The sequence below is a fragment of the Saccopteryx bilineata genome, chromosome 6 (assembly GCF_036850765.1).
Source record: "Saccopteryx bilineata isolate mSacBil1 chromosome 6, mSacBil1_pri_phased_curated, whole genome shotgun sequence".
NCBI lineage: Eukaryota > Metazoa > Chordata > Mammalia > Chiroptera > Emballonuridae > Saccopteryx > Saccopteryx bilineata.
This window is the reverse complement of record NC_089495.1, coordinates 104,169,591-104,193,499: the sequence shown is the minus strand read 5'-3', so window position 1 is coordinate 104,193,499 and position 23,909 is coordinate 104,169,591. Positions and strand designations below refer to the sequence as shown.

General features: G+C 40.4%; 1 long non-coding RNA gene across 2 annotated transcripts in view; it reads left to right on the top strand.

The window, feature by feature from the left end:
• Positions 1 to 7,291: 7,291 nt before the first annotated feature.
• LOC136309177 (uncharacterized) overlaps positions 7,292 to 23,909 on the top strand; it is a 146,878-nt gene continuing 130,260 nt past the window's right edge. For both annotated transcript variants that reach the window (XR_010726252.1, XR_010726251.1), the window contains exon 1: positions 7,292 to 7,419. This is a non-coding gene — a long non-coding RNA (uncharacterized lncRNA). The remainder of the gene's footprint in view (positions 7,420 to 23,909) is intronic.

The window sequence follows — 23,909 nt, the reverse complement described above, 5'->3', positions numbered from 1 at the left end:
CCTGCCCTACCCCCTTTCCCTCTCATAATCACCATGCTGTTGTCTGTGTTTATGAGTGTTTTTTTTTTGTCCACAGCCATACCACCCTGAAGATGCCTAATCTCATCTGTGGAGTCGTTTTCCTGTTCAGAGATCAGAATGTAGACTCTCATATAATGGTCAACACTTTAAACTTCTATCACTGTTCAGGGGCACTGACTGCAGTCAAGAAGTCTGCATGGCTGGGTCGGGGGTGAGGTCAGCTTTCTTGCTCACCTCCCCCCCCCCCCAGCTTGTTCCTGACCTCACAGGGAGGGAGATGAGGGGGCAGGAAAGTTCTCATGCTCCTGGCACTCACTCTCCTTAGCTGGCCTGAGCTCTCTGGGCTGAGAGATGCTGACTTGTTCTCCCCAGTGTGCTTCTGTGGGTTCTTCAGAAATCCCCGTTTCACCCCATCGTTCCCAGGGAGTTTTGCCTGCAGTTGCTGTGACTTGGGCAGAAGCAGCTCTAGTCCGTACTCCCCGGACCCCGGGATACCAGCAGGCCACCTCTAGCTTTCAGGGCAACAGCAGCTCAAAGCCCCTCACAACCCCTTTTGCCCAACCCAGAGCAGATCTTGGGAAACTTCCAGACACAGTTGCCCCGACAGACGCTGGGAGGGCAGGCCTCTTCCAGTGCAGGCTCGCTGCCCACTTGTCAGCATGCTCCCTCCGGCCTTCCTTCACCCTTAGAGTTTTCATCTGGAGTCTGACACCCACCCACTCTGCCCCTGTCCTCAGACTAGAGGGAATTCATGTTCGTGTCAGTGATCTCCTTAAAGTTCTGCTCTCTTAAACTGAGTTGAAGGTGGACCCCACCTCTATTCTTCCTCTTTAGGGAGGGTGGGAGTCCCCAACAAGCATATTCTTCAAGTGTCCTCTTCCAAACCCTCCTGTCCCACAGCCCTCTCATGCCCTCCTCATGTGAGTAGGGAGTTTTTGGACACTCACTCTCTGCCAGGGATTAGGATGGCTGTGTTGCAACTCAGTTTGGTGTCTTTATCCGTTTGAACTTCCTCCACAACTATCAGACCATCATTATCATTGGGTGAGGGGCGTGTACAGTGGATGGTGTGCTAGAAGGAAGCGTGTGTTGGAGAGGGCGGCAGATGAGATGGGAAAGGAGGGACAGTGGCTGAAGACCATGGCTCTTGTCTCCCAGGTCCTGCCATGATGGGAAAAAGGTTAGACTCCATCTCCTTATGACAAACCTGTGTTTACAGCTATACAATGCAGAGTGTCTTTAATATGTATGTTCTCATTTAAGACTCACAACTCAATCAGATCCTTGTTATTTCCTTCTGCTTGTACAGATAAGTTCAGGAAGCTAAGTGATTGCCCAAAGTCGCACAGCTAGGGGTAACAGAGTCAAAGTCAGCCACTTAAGTTCTGTTGTGCTCTCTTCATTACCCTATAGTCCCTGGAGCCGGAGTGGGGGTGGGACACCATTCTGACAGCCTGGCACTGGGCAGGCTGTTGTCCTCCCAGAGGAGACAGCTGTGGGAGCCGCCTGTGCCTGGCTGGGCTTGCTGTGCTCACAGCTGCAGTGGACATTCCGTCCTCCACACCCACCTGCCAAACAGAACTGGCCGAGCTGGGCAAACACAGGCTGTGACTTCACTCTCCTTGCTTCACACCTGACAACTGAAAGACCCAACCAGTTCAGCCCAAGGTCTCAGCTCCCTCATCCTGTGGTCAAATCTTGTAGGTCATCTAGACCAGGGGTCCCCAAACTATGGCCTGTGGTCCGCATGTGACCCCCTGAGGCCATTTATCCGGCCCCCGCTGCACTTCTGGAAGGGGCACCTCTTTCATTGGTGGTCAGTGAGAGGAGCACAGGATGCATCCATGCCCTGTGCTCCTGGAGTACTGTATGTGGCGGCACGGCAAAGCGCGGCATCGCTCCTGTACAGTACTACTTCCGGTGATGCGGGATGCAGGCGTCATGGCTCTGGAAGAACGACATATCACTTGTTATGGCTAGCAGTGACAAATATGGAACTGGACATTGACCATCTCATTAGCCAAAAGCAGACCCATAGTTCCCATTGAAATACTGGTCAGTTTGTTGATTTAAATTTACTTGTTCTTTATTTTAAATATTGTATTTGTTCCTGTTTTGTTTTTTTACTTTAAAATAAGATATGTGCAGTGTGCATGGGGATTTGTTCATAGTTATTTTTTTTTATAGTCTGGCTCTCCAACGGTCTGAGGGACAGTGAACTGGCCCCCTGTGTAAAAAGTTTGGGGACCCCTGATCTAGACCTAGCAAAGGGCTCTGGATGAGCGTTCTCTATACCCCAAAGAGGGAAGAGCAGGTTCTCAGCAAAATGGTTCTCAGCAACTCCAAGACTTTCAGGATCTGCCAAGCTCTGCAGCCGCTCTAAGCCTTTTGTTACCAGAGTTCCTGGAAGTTTATCCAAGAATCTTTGTCCCCTTTTTTTCTATATAGTTTGGTTTTAATACATTGGAGGATAGATTCATATACTAAAGGAGTTGGAGATAGAATTTAAATTTTGTTTTCTCTAGCAAGAAGATTACATGTCATTTTGTCTTAATTAATCTTTATTTTTATGCTAATAAATGCAACGTATATTGATTGTAAAAAGAACTAGAAAATACAAAAGAAATAGATGAAAACACATCAAAGGTCATTCCTGGGCCTTACACTTTAAGATTCTTGTGTCTTTTCTCTTAACATCATACTCACATATACAAAGCATATGTACAGGCATCCTTGTAACAAGATAAGAATTATGTAGAAGACACTGTATTGTAAGCCGCTTTTTTCCCCTTGCCAGTCTGTCATGGGCGTATCCCCACAGCATTAAGCTCAGTGAACTTTTAAACAATCCTGTGTGACAGATTCCACATTGTACTAGAAAGACAACAGATGGAACAAAGCAGTGAAGTCATGAATTGTGAGCACTCCTTGGGGACCTCCCCTTGGCAAGGCCCTGTTCTTAGCAACCTAGCTTTAAGAAGCTGACCCCACTGCGCTGTTAAGGCTCAAACATCTTTTTTCTTTTTTTCCTTAAAAACAGAATTGAACGGAGTGTCCCCAAGTTCTCCCATATCTGATGGCTTGGGGTGTGACCTACCATAAATGATTCTTCCACGGAAAGCCTGTGTGTATGTCTTCACATTCCTTGCCTTCTGTCTTTTGACTCTGGCCTGTAGTACTCCAAGTTTCTAAGTAGAGACCATTGTACCAAACTCTCCCAGTGCTCCCATAATTAAAATGTGCACAGCTCTGTTGAAAGCCCTTTACATAAGAAGGTCATTTGACTCAGTGAATGATGGGACTTTGAATTGGATTTTCAATAATGGACCAAATTCTGTTATCTCACTATGTCTCAGAGGAAAGCTCCTTTGCTATTAAATTGAAGTACAAGTATATTCAGCAAAAAGAATTCAGAAACTTAATGATCCAGCAACAGGTTGTGCTGGGGGGTTTTAGTCAATTTGTAAGTGTCAGCAAGAGTAGCAACAAGAGGCCTAACAGTTTCTAACACTCTCACAGCCTGTAACTCAGTGCCCCATCGCCACCTGCCCCACATCTGGGCCCTGTTGTGAAAACCACGTGATATACCATTTGAAGAAAGTTTCTCTCCTACCTGCCCTACCCCCTTTCCCTCTCATAATCACCATGCTGTTGTCTGTGTTTATGAGTGTGTTTTTTTGTCCACAGCCATACCACCCTGAAGGCGCCTAATCTCATCTGTGGAGTCGTTTTCATGTTCAGAGATCAGAATGCAGACTCTCATATAACTTGTTGTTAGAAGTCCTTGTCCTACCTCCCCTCTTCAGTTTATACATATTTCTGCATGGGGAAATTGAGGTACTCTTTAGAAATATTTTCAGGTGCATTTCTATAGCCTGTAAGTGTTGTTACCCTGGAGACTTGGCACCCAGGAAAGCAAGCAGTGGAGTTTGAGGCTTCAGATGAAGGGCACCTAGCCATTAGAACAACAAGATAATGGTCAGTTTTGATGGTTAAAATATAGTTTTGATTTAGTCCCCAGCCTATGGGTTTTGGAGGCTGGAGTATGAGGAAAGGAGAAATTTGACAGGAAGAATCTCAGTTAATTTACTGCAATAGCAATAGGAAACTGCTACAGAAGTGGGCTGACAGGCCTCCAGTCAGCACAGAGGCTTTTGAAAGTGGGGACCGTGGGCACCGGCCGGAGGCCCCCCAGGGCCAGCTGCGTCTTGGCCAGCCACATCTCAGCCATTCTTAGCCCCAGCAGCAGGCCCACCCGACTACTCCACAGAAGAGACCAATGAGGAAGCAAAACACATGACTTTGCCCCCTCTGTGAGGTCATGATTTTGATCTCAGTCCTTTAGACATGGCCTTGGAGAAAAGCTAGGGGTGGTTGTTCAAAGAAAAAAACATCTGAGAAATTAAGCATTTTGCTTAAACAGAACATTTAACTAGAGGGACTGTTTCAGTTGCATTGGAATGAGTTTCTGGATTCAACTAATCTGAAGGCCAATTAATGATTTATAATGAAATTAAAAACCCACTATATTTTCTTTGCACATTGAGTATGGTGTGAGTAAATAATGAGACACCATTTTGGTTCCTGCTGAGGCGGCACCATGGGCACGTCTCCTAGAGTGTGGGGCTTTTTCAGGCCAGAGCAGCCAGCACACTGAAGATTCCAGACTTTTCCCTTTGTCTGTGTATGTTGACTGATTTGGACATAGAGTTGTAGAAAAAGAACATTGAGGGTTTTGTATTTTTAGTTTTTGCTAATTGATGATATTAAGTTTTTTAAGTAAATCGAGACTAAACTGTTGAAATTAGGTATCTAATAGTATCACCTGAGAAAATAAAAGCTCTTCAGCAAAAGATTAATAGTTAATAAAAGGAGGAAATAATTCATAGTAATGAAGAGGATCAGGAGTTAGAAGTTAGGTAACTTAGGAGTTAGTGGATGCATAGGCCTACTCTTTTTTTTTTTTTTTGACAGAGTCAGAGAGAGGGGCAGATAGGGACAGACAGACAGGAAGGGAGAGAGATGATAAGCATCAATTTTTCATTGCAGCACTTTAGTTCATTGATTGCTTTCTCATATGTGCCTTGACCGTGGGACTACCGCAGAAAGAGTAACCCCCTGCTCAAGCCAGTGACCTTGGGTCCAAGCTGGTGCGCTTTGCTCAAACCAGATGAACCTGCGCTCAAGCTGGCGACCTCAGGGTCTTGAACCTGAGTCCTCTGCATCCCAGTGTGACACTCTATTTACTGCACCACTGCCTGGTCAGGCAGGCCTATTCTTGTTAATTCTGCATCCACTTTCTCAAAGTTTTAATCTAGAACTCAGGTTGGAGTTAAGGTTCTTAATCAGCTAACTTTAAGATCAAGAGATTTTCCTGGATTATCTGGGTGGATCTAATGTACACCAAAGTCCTTAGAAGTGGACCCAAGATGGAATTGATAAGTGTTTGCCTTCACATTGTTACAAAATGTCCTGAAGTTCAAGATGTTTTCTGATAATTTATATTTACAGTGGGATGGAATTTTCTTTCCTTTTTACCCTCTATCTTTCCCACTCTCTGTCCTTTTCCATTGGTAGGGAATTGAGCTGTCTAGAGACTGTTTTTCTTCTAGATGCTCCATTCTCTGTTGTGAGAATCTGAATTACATTCATGTCTCCTTATCTGAGATTCAGTGAAGACTGAGGCTGACCCATGTGATTGCCCCTCCCCGTGGAGACAGAGCCTTACTGTACTCCTTCTGGGTTTCGCTCTAGTCCCAGGAAAGAGAGATGACACTGTGGGGAGTCGGGTGAGGGGAAGGAAGGGAGGTCAGAGAGAGAAGGAACCTAAGATTTTCATTCAGGGTATGGCTAGAAGTGGGGAAAATATTGGTTTTGCACCACTTTCTGGACTGTTTGTATGTCCAGGTTCAGCTCTTTGAAAGATTTTCCTGGTAAGGAAGTGCACCCACATGCACTCCCAGAAATAATCAGAATAACTGAAAATTTATCTTTATTCCTAAAGATTAAAAGGGTATCACCATTATTTTTATCATTATTATACAAATGAAAAAACATTGAGGTTCAGGGAGGTAAGGTAATTTGTTCAAGTTCATGTCTGAGCAGGGGCATGGCTAAGGTTAAATCTCCTATCTTGCTGACAAAGCAAACACTCCCAAATTCAGAACAGATGACCTCCAACCGAGACTCCTGACCCACACTTCTTCCAGGCCCGGTTTTGGGCTCTGAGGATGGGCTTCACTCTTGTTTTTTGCCTGATTTCTCCAGAGTCACAGACTCAGTCCCGGGATATTTTGTCTTGGGGAGGTGAGGTCAATTGAAACTGTCTCAGGGTGGTAGTGCTGGAGGTGGGGAGACTAGAACTTCCAGCTCCTAGAAAGTTCATTACCTCCTGGGGCTAGACTGGTTCCGGACCTCACCCTGGTGTTGGGGGATGAGGGGCAGAGAGAAGGAGCTAAGGTCAGTCAGAAGGATCCTGAGCAAGGTTGGGTGGGGTCTTTGTTTCCACTCGCAAGGTCAGATGACTCAGGCTATGAAGTGAATCTGGGGCAGGAAATATGATCTTGGTTGTCTCATGTTGTGGTTTCTGAAGGGCAGGACACAGTAATAATAGTGCTGGGGGTGCCCAGACTAGGGAACCCTGGAGGGACATGACTTTACGAGGGGAAGGATCAAGGGATGACTCAGAGGACACCTTCCCTCCCCAGAAGACACACTTTTTCCTCCTTCTTTTCTCTACCCACCTCAGCCATTTATTTCTATACGTGAAACACGCTCAGGCTGGTGGTGGTATTTTTTAAGGAGTTGCGAACGAAGTGTGTATCTAACTTGTAGGGGTATTTTAGAGGATTGAAAGGCAGCTTCTGTTAGGGGGACCAAGGGATGAGATGCATTTAAACAGCGAGTGATCTCTAAGCCACCCCCATACCTCTCCTCTGGGGTGCCTCTCTCCTCCCCTCAAACTCAAAGTCGCCCTGTTCAGTAGCAGACAGTTCCATATCCTTTACCTCCCTGTCTCTTCCTTCCTGGACTTACACTTATAACAGGTAGTGGTGCTCTGAAAACACCTTCCACTCTCCAAGATGACCATGTTCTTAACCCCTGGAACTGTGAATGTTACCTGACATGGCAAAATGAACAATGCAGACGTGCTTAAATTAAGGAGCTCAATTGAGGTGAGTAGAATATCCTAGATTATGCAAGTAAAACTGATGTCATCATAGGAAGGCAGATCAGAGTCGCAGGAGCTGTGAATATGCAGCAGCAAGAGGTTAGAGTGACACGAGCAAGTGTCCTAAAGCAAAGAGTGCAGGTGGCTTCTAGCAACAGAAAAAGCTCCTGAAACCTCCAGAGAAAATGCAGTTCTGCCAACACCTTGAGATGTCTGCCCTCCGGATGGTAGGAGAACAAACCTGTGTGTGATGTGAATTACCATGCGGCAATAGTAACTGAGGCAGAGGTGTTATGCTCTCTTTAGATTTAATAAAAACAGAGAGCTGTTGTGGGAGGAAAAGGTGGCTTGTTTTGTGGTTTGATAATGTTTTAAAATCCAATGTAGATGCTCTGGAATACATACAGGGCCTCCTACATGGCACCTTGTCCCCTATCTAGTATTGAGGCAAGGATAATGTAAACCAGACGTAGAAGTTATCAGGATTAAATCTGTTTAAAGTAACTAGATTTCACTAAATTCTCACAGTAATGGAGACTGGGTACCCTAAGATTTCTATGTAGGGTTTTATCACTTAGGAAGGGGCTAAAAGACTTGCTTTGACTGGGGTTTCTATAGAAAATCTAATGCGACTTACTTGGACTGTACGTTTCTTTGAGGTGGTGCAGGGATGACTTGCTAATGAAGAACACACACTCTCACACATGCACATTTTATTATTTGCTGAGCCATTTGAGAATTTGTTGCAGGAATCATGATCCTTTGGCTTTGACTACTTTGGTATGTGTCTCTTGAGAACAAGGATATTCTCCCACAACTATAAAACATATGTCAGAAATTATTTAACAAGGTTGTGATACTCATCTAATATACAACCCATGTTCACATTTCCTCAATTTTTTCTAAAATGTCCTTTACAGTTTTTTTTTTAAAAAAATACAAGATCCCATTAAGAGTTACTTTGCATTTAGTTCTTAGGCTTTCTAATCTTGGTGAAGATTATTGAAATAGAATATAAACTGCATGAGAACGGGCACTTTAGTCTGTTCACTACTTAGCACAAAGTAGAAGCTTAGTAAATGCATTTCAAAAGAAAATTTGGGGAAGTATTGCTAGTTTTCCAGCCACCCTTCAATGTAGCCACTGGAGTAATTTTTTTGTTTTCCCTCTGATAAATAGCTACCCTACCCCTCCTCCCACCACAGATTTTCTTCTGTGATCCATTCCAGCTAATTGTGGTACCCTATCCCCATGAAAAAAAAAGGTCATTGTTACAAAATCAGGGCCAATGAGAATTTTTCTGAGAGACTGGTTTATTTATACATAGAAAGAGATATTCTCCTCCCACTAGGATTTCTTTTTATATATATATAAATTTTTATTAATGTTAATGGGGTAACATCAATAAATCAGGGTACATATATTCAAAGAAAACATGTCCAGATTATCTTGTCATTCACTTATGTTGCATACCCATCACCCAAAGTCAGATTGTCCTCTGTCACCTTTTATCTAGTTTTCTTTGTACCCCTCCCGCTCCCCCTCTCCTCCTTCCCTCCGGCGCCCCCCCTCCCCCCATCCCCAGTAACCACCACACTCCTGTCCATGTCTCTTAGTCTCGTTTTTATGTCCCACCAATGTATAGAATCATGTAGTTCTTGTTTTTTTCTGATTTACTAATTTCACTCCGTATAATGTTATCAAGATCCCACCATTTTGTTGTAAATGATCCCATGTCATCATTTCTTATGGCTGAGTAGTATTCCATAGTGTATATGTGCCACATATTCTTTATCCAGTCTTCTATTGAAGGGCTTTTTGGTTGTTTCCATTTCTTAGCCACTGTGAACAATGCTGCAATGAACATGGGGCTACATGTGTCTTTACGTATCAATGTTTCTGAGTTTTGGGGGTATATACCCAGTAGAGGGATTGCTGGGTCATAAGGTAGTTCTATTTTCAGTTTTTTGAGGAACCACCATACTTTCTTCCATAATGGTTGCAGTACTTTACAGTCCCACCAACAGTGAATGAGGGTTCCTTTTTCTCCACAGCCTCTCCAACATTTGCTATTACCTGTCTTGTTGATAATAGCTAATCTAACAGGTGTGAGGTGGTATCGCATTGTAGTTTTGATTTGCATTTCTCTAATAACTAATGAAGATGAGCATCTTTTCATATATCTGTTGGCCATTTGTATTTCTTCCTGGGAGAAGTGTGTGTTCATGTCCTCTTCCCATTTTTTTACTGGATTGTTTGTTAGTTTGTTGTTGAATTTTATAAGTTCTTTGTATATTTTGGATATTAGGCCCTTATCTGAACTGTTGTTTGAAAATATCATTTCCCATTTAGTTGGCTGTCTATTTATTTTGTTGTCAGTTTCTCTTGCTGAGCAAAAACTTTTTTTTTTTTTTACTTTTAAATAATTTTATTTTTTAATGGGGCAACATCAATAAATCAGGATACATATATTCAAAGATAACAAGTCCAGGTTATCTTGTCATTCAATTATGTTGCATACCCATCACCCAAAGTCAGATTGTCCTCTGTTACCTTCTATCTAGTTTTCTTTGTGCCTCTCCCCCTCCCCCTTTCCCTCTCCCTTTCACCCCTCCCCCCGTAACCACCACACTCTTATCAATGTCTCTTAGTTTCACTTTTATGTCCCACCTACGTATGGAATAATGCAGTTCTTGGTTTTTTCTGATTTACTTATTTCACTTCGTATCATGTTATCAAGATCCCACCATTTGAGCAAAAACTTTTTAGTCTGATGTAGTCCCATTCATTTATCTTTGCCTTCACTTCTCTTGCCTTTGGAGTCAAATTTATAAAATGCTCTTTAAAACCCAGGTCCATGAATTTAGTACCTATGTCTTCTTCTATGTACTTTATTGTTTCAGGTCTTATATTTAGATCTTTGATCCATTTTGAATTAATTTTCGTACAAGGGGACAAGCTGTAGTCGAGTTTCATTCTTTTGCATGTGGCCTTCCAGTTTTCCCAGCACCATTTGTTGAAGAGGCTTTCTTTTCTCCATTGTGTGTTGTTGGCCCCTTTATTGAAAATTATTTGACCATATATATGTGGTTTTATTTCTGGACTTTCTATTCTGTTCCATTGGTCTGAGTGTCTATTTTTCTGCCAATACCATGCTGTTTTGATTGTCGTGGCCCTATAATATAGTTTGAAGTCAGGTATTGTAATGCCCCCACCTTCATTCTTTTTCCTTAGGATTGCTTTGGCTAATCAGGGTTTTTTATAGTTCCATATAAATCTGATGATTTTTTTGTTCCATTTCTTTAAAGAATGTAATAGGAATTTTGATGGGAATTGCATTAAATTTATATATTGCTTTGGGTAATATGGTCATTTTGATTATATTTATTCTTCCTACCCACAAACAAGGAATATTTTTCAATCTCATTGTATCTTTTTCGATTTCCTTTAACAATGCTTTGTAGTTTTCGTTATATAGGTCCTTTACATTCTTTGTTATATTTATTCCTAGGTATTTTATTTTTTGTTGTTGCAATTGTGAAGGGGATTATTTTTTGAGTTTGTTTTCTAATATATCATTGTTGGCATAGAGAAAGGCTATGGACTTTTGTATGTTAATTTTGTATCCTGCGACCTTACTGTATTGGTTTATTGTTTCTAGTAATCTTTTTGTGGAGTCTTTCGGGTTTTCGATGTATAGGATCATATCATCTGCAAAAAGTGATTCCTTTACTTCTTCTTTTCCAATATGGATGCCTTTTATTTCTTTGTCTTGTCTGATTGCTCTGGCCAGAACTTCTAGCACCACGTTAAATAAGAGTGGAGAGAGTGGACAACCCTGTCTTGTTCCTGATTTAAGGTGGAAAGTCCTCAGTTTTATGCCATTTAATATGATGTTGGCTGATGGTTTATCATATATGGCCTTCATCATGTTGAGATATTTTCCTTCTATACCCATTTTGTTGAGTGTCTTAAACATAAAGTTGTGTTGTATTTTATCAAATGCCTTTTCTGCATCTATTGATAAGATCATGTGGTTTTTGTTTTTTGTTTTGTTGATGTGGTGTATTACATTAACCGTTTTATGTATGTTGAACCATCCTGGAGATTCTGGGATGAATCCCACTTGATCATGATGTATTATTTTTTTAATATGTTGTTGTGCTCGATTTGCCAGTATTTTGTTTAGTATTTTAGCATCTGTATTCATTAGAGATATTGATGTGTAGTTTTCTTTTTTTGTGCCATCCTTGCCAGGTTACGGTATGAGGGTTATGTTGGCCTTATAAAATGTGTTTGGAAGTATTGCTTCTTCTTCAATTGTTTGGAAGACTTTCAGTAGCATAGGGACCAAGTCTTCTTTGAATGTTTGATAGAATTCACCAGTATAGCCGTCTGGGCCTGGACTTTTATTTTTGGGGAGGTTTTTTTTTGTTTGTTTGTTTTTGTATTTTTCTGAAGTTGGAAACAGGGAGAGACAGTCAGACAGACTCCCGCATGCGCCCGACCGGGATCCACCCGGCACACCCACCAGGGGGCCACGCTCTGCCCACCAGGGGGCGATGCTCTGCCCCTCCACGGCGTCGCTCTGTTGCGACCAAAGCCACTCTAGTGCCTGGGGCAGAGGCCAAGGAGCTATCCCCAGCGTCCGGGCCATCTTTGCTCCAATGGAGCCTTGGCTGCGGGAGGGGAAGAGAGAGACAGAGGAAGGAGTGGGGGGGGGGGTGGAGAAGCAAATGGGCGCTTCTCCTATGTGCCCTGGCCGGGAATCGAACCCGGGTCCCCCGCACGCCAGGCTGACGCTCTACCACTGAGCCAACCGGCCCGGGCCTCCTATGGAATTTTTAAGGTGGGGATTTTAGGGGAGGTCCCAGGGGAGGATCTCAATAGAATATTCATCAGCTCTCCAGGTGTGTCTTTTAATGTTGTAGTTTTCACTGACTGGTCAGCACCAAGGCGGTCATTAGTCAATGCAGCTGGCCTGAGGTCAGCCCTGGCTTTCCTTTGTCTGGTTTTGCTGCTTTTCTGGGCCTGGAGCTGAAACACAGCTGAGGCCTAGATGTTTTCTCTAGGGTTTAATGCTTAAGAGCTATTCTCTGGCTTTCTTGCTTGTTTCTCCTCTAAGGGGGACTAAAACCACATGACTTGTGATATCCTAGAGAGGACAGGTCAGAGGAGGGTCTGAATCCAAGACCAGTAACATAAAATCAGGAGATCTAAACCACATGACCAGCTAAGGGAGGAAAGGTGACCCTAGAGACAAGATCCTTATGTTCTCAGTTTTGCCCTTTGCTAGGCACTTGGGGCTTTCTGCCCTGCTGACCTTCTGTGCCTGGCCTGTAGTTCTTGGTCTGCTCATGTCTGTCTAACTGCCTACCAGAATTCCATGTTTTGATGAGAATATCTGATAAGAATCAGGTTTATTCTTCTATAGAAATGCCTCTGTCGTAGAATCAGAACTTGTCTCCCAAGGTATTGATGTGCAGATAATATTCAACACAAGCAGAAGTGGGTGTAATTGCCACAGCACACGCTGTCCCCAGTTCTCTGTGGACTCTGTCCCAGGTGGGGTTGCTACCAGCTGTCTCTGTACTTCATCTACCATTGTTCTCTTCCTTCTGAGTCTTAAAAAATTATTTTTATTATTCTGTTTAAAGAATTCGTAGAGTGCCTGTATTTCTTTAAAAGTCAAATGTTCAATTCAGTGAATAATGAATGCATGCGTGAGAGATGAAAAAAGGAGTAACTGTCAGAATGCTGAGAGCACTGCTTAAGAAGGAAGAATAGTCTTGAGCTCACTTTATAGTGTGGTCCTAAAACAACTGATGGTTAAGTTCGTTGTTTTTATCGCTAAGAGGAATTTTAAAGAGTTGAACCCTAAGAGCTAATTTTATGTATGATATCCTGTACTTCTGGTATGTGTGAGTATAAAGTAATATGAAAATGAAACTTATGTCACCATAGCATCCTGAATTCACTGAAGTGAGAAAGAAATGCTTGTGGATTATTTTGGGGGATCAAGGTCTTGTGTTAGTACAATAAAAAGTGCTAAGAAGAGTAAAATATACACTCAAACAGTTAATAACCTAATAGGAAGAATAAGATCATGTATTCATTTCCTCTTGCTTCCATCTATCCATCAAGCACGTGTTCAGAGCTAGTATGTGTGCAGACACCAGGGAGGGAGCAATGAGAGAGAGGTGCAGCTCTGGGGCTTTGTCATTAGCTGAGGAGGGGGAAGGAGCCTTTAGTGATATTTTCCTGGGATAGAGTGGAGAGAACTGGGAGAAAGAGACATGTTTTGAAGACCCTAGCAATAATGCAGGAAGTGTCACTAGGGTAGAATGAGTCCTTTCATATAGCCAAGAATCCAAAAACAAGTAGAGAAAGACACAAATAAATAAATGATAAAAACTTCACACAGTTCTTATGCAAGTAATGTATTCTTATTCACAACCCACTTCATACAAATCACGCTTTTGTGAGTTCATTTCTTCCCCTTTAAGTTTTTATTTATTTATTTGTTTGTTTGTTTATTTATTTATTTTAACATCCTTTTAAAAGTCTGTAACTTGTAAACAATGTAATTTAGGCATGTCCTGGGTGGAGTCTGAGATGAAGTTACCTCTTTTTTTCCTTTTCAATTATAGTTGAAATACACTATTATACAGTATGTCCGTAAAGTCATAGTGCACTTTTGACCGGTCACAGGAAAGCAACAAAAGACGATAGAAATGTGAAATCTGCACTAAATAAAAGGAAAACCCTCCCAGTTTCTGTAGGATGATGTGGCAGCGTGTGCTCATGCGCAGATGATGACGTAACACCATGTATACCGTGGAGCAGCCCATGGCCATGCCAGTCGAGATGTGGATGGTACAGAGGAAAGTTCAGTGTGTTCTGTGGCTCGCTAAATTCGAATCTGTGACCAAAGTGCAACGTGAATATCGGCGTGTTTATAACGAAGCGCCACCACATAAGAATAACATTACTCGGTGGAATAAGGAAGGAAACTGGCAGTTTGGTGGAGAAACCCCATTCTGGTAGACCATCAGTCAGTGACGAGTCTGTAGAGGCTATACGGGATAGCTACCTAAGGAGCCCTAAAAAATCTGTGCCCGAGCCCACATCGAACTGCACTGAATAGGTATGAAACTGGGAGAGTTTTCCTTTTATTTGGTGCAGATTTTACATTTCTATCGTCTTTTGTTGCTTTCCTGTGACGGGTCAAAAGTGCACCATGATTTTATGGACACACTGTATTAGTTTCAGATGTACAACATAGTGATAAGACATTTATATAACTTACAAAGTGATCACTCCAAAAGTCTAGTACCCATCTGACACCATACATAGTTATTACAGTATTATTGACTACATTTTCTACACTGGATTTTACATTCCTGTGATTGTTTCTATAACTGAAATTTGTATATCTCAATAATCACTTCTTTTTCATGCATTCCTCCAACTTTCACCCATTTGACAACCATAAAAAATGTTCTTTGTATCTATGAGTTTGTTTCTGTTTTATTTTGTTTTTTAGATTTTACATATGAGTGAAACCATATGCTATTTGCTTTTCTGTAACTTATTTCTCTTAGCATAATAATACCCTTTAGGTTCATCCAGATTGTAGCAAATGGCAAGATTTCATTCTTTTTTATGGTTGAGTAATATTTTATTGTATATTTTTATCACATTGTTTTTTTCTATGTCAACTTTTTAAAAATTGAGTTTATTGGGGTGACATTGGTTAATAAAATTATATAGGTTTCAGGTGTACAATTCTGTAAGACATCATCTGTATATTGTATTCTGTGTTCACAACCCTAAGTCAAATCTCTTTTCATCACTATTTCACTCCCCTTTACCCTCTTCTATCTCTCCCACACCCTCTCCTTTTGGTAACTGCCACACTGTTGTCTGTCTATGAGATTTTTTTCTTTGCTAAATCCTTTCACCTTTTTTACTCACTCCCCTATTCCCTCCTCTCTGACAGCTGTCAGTCTGTTCTCTGTACCTATGAGTTTGTTTCTGTTTTGTTTGTTTATTTTGTTCATTAGCGTCTACATATGTGTAAAATCATATGGTACCTGTCTTTCTCTGACCAGCTTATTTCACTGAACATAATGCTCTCTAGGTCCACTCATGCTGTTGCAAAAGGTTAGTTTTCCTTCATTTTTATGGCTGAGTATTATTCCATTGTGTAAATGTAACACATTTTTTATCCACTTATCTACTGATAAACACATGAGCTGCTTCCAAATCATGCCTATTGTAAATAATGCTGCAGTAAACATAGGGGTGGCATATATTTTTTCAAATTAGTGTTTCGAGTTTCTTCAGATATAATCCCAGAAGTGAAATTGCTGGGACATAAGACAGTTCCATTTTTAATTTTTTGAGGTAACTTCATAGTGTTTTCCACAGTGGCTGCACCGATCTGCACTCTCAGCCAACAGTGCAAGATGGGTCCCTTTTCTCCATATCCTCTTCAATGCTTGTTGCTTATTGATTTATTGATGATAGCCATTCTGACAGGGTATGAGGTAATTGATATCTCATTGTGTCTTTTGTTTTGTTTTGTTTTTACAGTGACAGAGAGAGAGTCAGAGAGAGGGATAGACAGGGACAGACAGACAGGAATGGAGAGAGATGAGAAACATCAATCATTAGTTTTTTATTGCAACACCTCAGTTGTTCATTGATTGCTTTCTCATATGTGCCTTGACTGTGGCCTTCAGCAGACCGAGTAACCCCTTGCTTGTGCCAGTGGCCTTGGGTCCAAGCTGGTGAGTTTTGCTCAGACCAGATGAGCCTGTGCATCCCAGTCCGACTCTCTATCCACTGCGCCACCACCGGTCAGGCCTCATTGTGGTTTTAATTTTCATTTCTCTGATACCAAGTGACATTGAGAATCATTTCATATGTCTATTGGCCATCTGTATGCTTTCTTTGGAGAAGTGTTTAGTCAGGTCTGTTGATAATTTTTGTTTGTCCATTTTTTAATTGGATTGTTGATTTGCTTTTTTTTTGGTGTTGAGTTTTATAAGTTCTTTATAAAGTTAGGATATGAATTCCTTATCAGATGTATCATTGGTGAATATGTTCTCCCATTCAGTGAGCTGTCTTTTCATTTTGTTGATGGTTTCCTTTGCTGTGCAAAACTATTTTAACTCGATGTAGTCCCATTTGTTTATTTTTCTTTTGTTTTCCTTGCCAGAGGAGATATATCAGAAAAAATATTGCTACAAAAAAATCTGAGATTTTACTGCCTATGTTTTTCTCTAAGATTTTTATGGTTTCAAGTTAAGCATTTAAGTATTTAATCCATCTTTACCCCATTGTATGTTTTTGATTCTTTTGTCAAACATTAATTGACCATAAAGGTGTAGATCTACTTCTGGGTTCTCTATTATACTCCATTGATCATTATGTCTGTTTTTTTTTTATATCAATACTATGCTGTTTTGATTAGAAGAGCCTTGTAGTATAGTTTGATATCAGGTAATGTGATAGTGCCAACTTTGCTCTTAAGATTGCTTTGGCTATTAGGATGTTGTTGTGTTTTTTTTTTGTGGTTCCATATAAAATTTTGAATTATTTTTTCTAGTTCTATGAAAAATGTTATTGGTATTTTGATAGAGATTGCATTGAATCTGTAGATTGCTTTGGGTAATGTGGCCATTTTAATGATGTTAATTCTTCCTATCCACGAGCATGGTATAACTTTCCTCTTATTTGTATCTTCTTCATTTTTTTTTTTCACTGTCTTTCTTATAGTCTTCCAAGTACAGGGCTTTTATCTCCTTGGTTAAAATTATGCCTAGGTATTTTATTTATTTGAGGCAATTGTAAATGGGATTTAAAAAAATATCTTATTTCTGATAGTTCATTATTGGTGTATAAAAATGCAACCAATTTCTAAATATTAATTTTGTATCCTGCTACTTTAGTAAATCTATTTATCAGTTCTCATAGTTTTTTGGTGGAGTCAGTCTTTAAGATTTTCTACATATAGTATCACATCATCTGCAAATAATGACAGTTTTAATTCTTCCTTTTCAAGCTTGAAGCCTTTTATTTATTTTTATGCCTGATTGCTATGGTTAAGACTTCCAATATTATGGTAAATAACAGTGGTGAAAGTGAACATTCTTGTCTTATTTCTCAACTGAGTATGATATTAGTTGTTGTTTTACCATATATGACCTTAAATATGTTGATGTATGTATGTTCCCTCTATTTCCACTTTGGTGAGAGTTTATATTGTAAATGGGTGCTGGGTTTTTAAAAAAATACTTTTTCTGCATTTATTTATATTATCATATTATTTTTATTCTTCATTTCATTTATCTGGTGTATCACATTAAATGACTTGAGGATATTCAACCACACTTGTACCCCAGGAATAACTCCACTTGATCATGGTGTACATCCTTTTTAATGACTTGAGGATGTTCAACCACACTTGTACCCCAGGAATAACTCCACTTGATCATGGTGTACATCCTTTTTAATGATTTGAGGATATTCAACCACACTTGTACCCCAGGAATAACTCCACTTGATCATGGTGTACATCCTTTTTAATGATTTGAGGATATTCAACCACACTTGTACCCCAGGAATAACTCCACTTGATCATGATGTACATCCTTTTAATGTACTGCTGAATCAGCTTACTGGTATTTTGTTGAAGACTTTGCATCTCTGTTTATCAGGGATATTGGCCTATAGTTTTTTTTGTAATGTGTTTGGTTTTGGAATCAAGGTAATGCTGGCCTTGTAAAAAGAGCTTAGGATCCTTCCATCCTTTTTTATTTATTTTTCATTTTAATTTTTTTCTGTTCATTTAAAATTTTTGATTTTTAATTTATTGTGTTGATTGAGTTTCAAGTGTACATCCTTTTGAATTTTTTGGAATAGTTTGAGAAGGATAAGTGTTAGTTTTCTTTTGAATATTTGGTAAGTCACTTCTAAAACCATTCATCCAGGACTTTTCTTTGTTGGAATTTTAAAAATTAGTTCCTCAATTTTATTAGTTATAATTGGTCTGTTCAGACTTAGTGTCTCTTCTTGATTTAATCTTAGAAGATTATATGTTGCTAGGAATTTATTTATTTCTTCCAGGTTGTCCAATTTGTTGGGATATAATTGTTCATAGTATTGTTATATAATCCTCTGTGTTTCTGTGTCAGCTTGTTACTTCATTTTTTTCTGATTTTATTTTTTGGGGTCCTCTCATCTTTTTTCTTGATAAGTCTGGTTAAAGGTTTATTGATCTTGTTTATCTTTTCAAGTAACCAGCTCTTGGTTTTATTGATCTTTTGTATTTTTTTAAGACTCTATTTCATTTATTTCCACTCTGATCTATATTATTTCCATTATTTTACTTACTTTGGGTCTTTTAGTTGTTCTTTTTCTAGTTCCTTTAGGTGTAAGGTTAGACTGTTTGAGATTTGTCTTGTTTCTTGAAGTAGGCCTGCATTGCTATGGATCTCTCTCTAAGAACTGCTTCAGCAGTGTCCCATAAGTTTTGGCTTGTTGCGTTCTCATTTTCATTTGTCTCAAGATACCTTTTTATTTTTTCCTTGATCTCATTGTTGACCCATTGATCATTTAGTAGCACGTTATTTATTCTCCATGCGTTTGTGTGTGTGTTTCAGTTTTCTTCTTGTACTTGATTTCTGGTTCCATACCATTGTGGTTGGAGAAAATGCTTGATATGATTTTAATCTTATTAGATTTATTGAGACTTATTTTGTGAGCTCACATGTAGCCTACCCTGGAAAATGTTCCATGTGCCTTTGAAAAGAATGTATATCTGCTGTTTTGCCATGAAATGTTCTAAAAATATAAATTAAATGCATCTGGTCTAATGTGTAATTTAAGACTTGCTTCCTTGTTGATTTTCTGTCTGACAGTTCTATCCATTGATGTCAATGGTGTGTTAAATTCCCTACTACAACTGTGTTACTGTCCATCTTTCCTTTTATGCCCATCAATATTCGTTTTATATATTTAGACAATTCTATGTTGGGTACATAAATGTTTACAAGGGGTTTGTCCTCTTAATGGATTGACCCCTTTATCCTTATGAAATGTCCATCTTTTTTCTTATTATAGCTTTTGTTTTAAAGTCTATTTTACCTGATATATAAGTCTTGCTACCCCAGCTTTTATTTTGTTTCTATTTACACAAAGTATCATTCTTCATCTGTAATGCCGGTGGCTGAGGCAAACCAGGTCCATGTTGGATTTAGGCAGATAGTAGAGAAACTGCAGAACCAGAAAGCATTGGGTCATTCCATTTAATAGAGTCGTGCAATAGCAGATAAACACACAGGCAGGGGAAAACCGCTTCTCAGGCAAACAAACAGCAAAATGGCCCCTTACAGTGGCGGGCAGGCAATCTCTGCATCCACAATCCCCAATTTCCCTGAGCACGAGCACCCATAGCCTTATATAGGCTAAGCACAAATGCCTCTGCCACATGCTCACGCATTAATCAAGCAAAGTGCTTGCAGCTGGTAAACCAGTGAGCAAACCTAACACAACTGTTTTCCCAACACCATCCCTTTCCTTTCAGTCTTTGTGTATCTTCTGATCTGAAGTGGGTCTTTTTCAGGCAACATATATATGGGTCTTTTTTTTTTTTTTTTAATTCAGACACTTTGTCTTTTGCCTAGAACATTTAATCCATTTACATTTAAACTAATTATTGATAGCTATGTAGTTATTGCCATTTTATTATTCATATTTTTGGTCTTTCTTTTTTCTTTGTTACATTTCTTATCATACTGGTTTGGTGGTGATGAATTGCTTTAGTTTTTTCTTGCCTGGGAAGCTCTTTATCTGTCCTTTGATACTAAATCATAACCTTGCTAGGTAGAGTAATCTGATTGTAGGTTCTTGCTTTTTATCACTCTTAATATTTGTTCCAATCCCTTCTGGCTTGCAAAGTTTCTGTTGAGAAATCAGCTGACAGTCTTATAGGCGTGCCCTTGTAAGTGACTAATTTCTTTTCTCTTGCTGCTTTTAAGATTCTCTGTTTGTCTCTAGACTTTGGCATTTTAATTATATGTCTTGGGGTTCATTTTGTTGGGAACTCTCTGCACTTTCTGGGCTTGTATGTTTAGTGTTTTCTTTTTCTTTCTTTCTTTTTTTTTTTTTTTTTTTTTTTTTGCCAGGTTAGGGAAGTTATCCATCATTTTTCCATCAAGTTTTTAATAGGTTTTCAGTTCCTTGCTCTTCCTCTTCTTCTTCTGGTACCTTTATGATGATAATGTTGGTATGCTGGATGTTTTCTCATAGGCCCTTTAAACTATATTTTTTTAATTCTTTTTTCCTTTTTGCTGTTCTGACTGGGTGTTTTTTGCTACCTTGTCTTCCAAATTGTTGATTTGACCCTCTGCTTTATTCACTCTACTCTTGAATCTCTCTAATGTATTTTTCATTTCAGTATTGTATTTTTCCTTTTTGAGTGGTTCTTGTTTATGCTTTCTGTCTCCATTTTTATGTTTCCTATCCCTTTGTTAAAGTTCTCACTAAGGTCATCTACTCTTCCCCTAGGTTTATTGAGCATTCTTATAATCAGTGTTTTGATTTCTGCATGTGGTCGATTGCTTGTCTCCATTTTATTTTTCTTCTTTTTTGGAATTTTTGTTCTGTTCTTTATTTTGGAATATGTTTCTTTGTCTCCTCATTTTGGTTGATTCCTTATGTTTGTTTCTATGTATTAGGTAGATATGTTATGTCTCCTGGTCCTGGCAGAGTGGGCTATGTAGTAGGTGTCCTGTGGGGCCCAGTGACTTAATCCTCTCTGATCACCTGAGCCAGGTGCTCCAGGGAGGGGTGTCTCTTGTGTGAGTTGCATGTGTCCTCCTGTTGTAGATGAGCCTTGATTGCTGTTGCAGTCAGTGGGAGGGATTGACTCTTAGGCTGACTGGCTGTTAGGAATGCCCATGAGTACAGTTGATGTACAGTTGTGCAGGAGCTGACCCCACAAAATAGGTTTGCTTTAGTGAGGCTCTGGTGCCTTCTGAGTCTCTCCATTGGGTGTGTTGTTTGTGGAGCTTGTTGTTTGATGCTCTGTTGTGGTTTGAATCTGGCTACTGCTGTATTGTTTCTGGGGTCTCTTGGAAGGGACTTTGATTCAGATCAAGATCAGCTGCTACCTGTGCTAAGCTGGGGATCACCTAGTAAGAGTTACAAAGTGAGCTGCAGAGGGTTGCCGCCTATGTTGGGCACCTGAGAGAGGCTAAGTTCTGAACCAAGGCTGGATGCCAGTAGTGCTAGGCTTGGGCCTCTTAGCAAAGGGCAAGGTGAAGGCAAAGGCCTGATGCTGCCTGTTTGGGGTTTGTGAACCTTTGGGTGATTTTAAGAAACTCCGCAGCATTTACCAATACAGGCAATTTATATGGAAAAGCTACTGGTACTGGCTTGGGTGGGCCAGAAATTTGGGTGGGCCTGGGTCTCAAGGAATCACAGGGTAGAGTGAACAGTATTAGCCAGGTAATGGAGCATTCATATTTGGACCCACCTGCTCCTGCTCACTGGATAGGAGGAGGTCTTAACAAAAAAAACAATGGCTCTGTGACCACTTTTGTCCCCAGAGTAAGCTGTCCTGATCCTTGCCCCTCTAGCCCTCATGCTGAAGCCAAATAGTTAATTTCCTCATAGTACATCTCTGGTGCTTTTCGAGCTGCTGCCCCAGTCCTGGAGCTCAGAATGAGTGCGTCTGTGACAAGGGAGCTCCTGCACAGATGCTCTAAGAGCTGCGGTGCCTGGCACTCCAGCAGCCCTCCCTCTCACTTGAACATAATCCCTGCTGGTATTCATAGCCAAATGTTATATGAACTTTTCTTCCTAGGCTGGGGAGCCTGGTGTGGAGCCGGGCCCTCTTGCTTCTCAAGGGGACCCCCACAGTGGAGATATCCCTCCCTTTTCTTAACTGCCACACTGTGTCTGTCAGACCAGCCTGTTTCACAGCTCAACCCCTCCTACCAGTTTCAGTGTGGTTTCCTTTGTATGTCCCTAGTTGTAAGTCTTCTGTTTAGCTAGTCCTGAGGTTGTTCTCAATGATGATTATTCTGTAATTTATTTGTAACTTTGATGTGGTTGTGGGAGGAGGTGAGTATAGCATTTACCTATGTCACCATCTTGACTGAAAGTCTTGGATAGAGTTTTATCATCAGGGCTCCTGTTCAGTTTGCTTCTCACAGGGCAACCATAAATCTCCAAGGAGTGTGGACCCTTCAGAGTCAAGAGTGACAGGAAGTGAAGATTTCAAAGAAATGACTACCAATGATGAGAGACAATCTAAAAAGTCATTAATCACAGAACTATACAACAGAAAGGGCTTTAAGGTATTATCAAATTCGACCTTTCACTTCATCGGAGAAGGGGTTCAGAGAAGTTCAGTGATATCACCAAAGCCACACAGCTAGTTAGCAACAGAACAGTAAATAGAATATGAGCTTCCAGATTTTTGTACACCTTCCATCATGTCACATGGAATGCTACCCATGAAGAACATCAAACACGTAACGAATCCAGAAGGATAGGGTTAAACAATGAGGAACTGTGAAAGGTAATAGTTTGGTCTATCTATATATAGAGAGGTTATATAAGCACACACAACCCTTTGAATAAAATGCACGGGGCCCCTGTTCTACCCCCCTGCAGTCCTCTGGAGTGTCATTGGTCTATTCTGAATAACTCAGGGACAGCTGCCCAGTGTTGGGAAACAGGGGAGGAACACTTAATCCCCACTAAGGAGGGGCTGCAGTGTGCACGGCCAGTCCTACCACCACCCCAGGAAGGTTTTCAGCATCACAGCCTCTTTCTTTACATGTTTGCAAGTAAGAAAGAAGAATTAATTAAAGGACCAAAGAGGATGAGAGATATTGAGGAAAAGTAGGAGAGGGAGTGTTGACGTCGAGCTGAGGGCTTGACTCAAATGTAAACGTTCAGAACAGTATGAAGAGTCTTTAAATAGAGTTCTCACAGGTGAATGCAGTGACAGAGAAAAGCCACCGTGTGCTCAAGGGAACTAAGTAAATAAGCACAGACGTCAAATGTTCAGGTGGGGGTTGGGCTGGACTGAGAGCTCAGTGGAAAGTACAAGAACATCTTTAGTTTTAATTGCCACGTCCTTTTCTATTAGATGGCACCTGTAGAGCTGCTCACATTTCAGGAAATATTTTCTACTTAGGGACCTTTCAGAGGAAAATATGAAAATCCAGCCTCACCTCTGAATCAACCCAGAATCTGAAAACCACACTTAGAGCTTACGAATAACTTAGGCTTTCTTGGGGAAACCTTGTATCATTCAATGAATTTGCTTATGACAGTGTGTTTTATACATTTTCCTAGAAAATAGAAACCCAATGATTATCATTAAATAACTGAAGTATTAATGCCATAAAAACCAACCCACAACCCTTAATAAAAAGCCACACAGATGGGTATTTTCCCCAACCTTGCTGTGTTCTTTAATCCATGAATAACACAATGGGCATAAAGCAAGAGCAAAAAACAAAAGCAAAAGCCATGTGTGGATTTGATTAGACATTAAATCTCAGAGAGTCATTAAACTTCTTGAACTCTGTGGCTTCAGTCCAGGTTGGAAAGCAAGTCAAGCAAGTCAAGCTAAGAGTAGAGTGTCTAATCTTTTGTTCTCAGTACTCTTTGAAGATTGCTTCAGGGT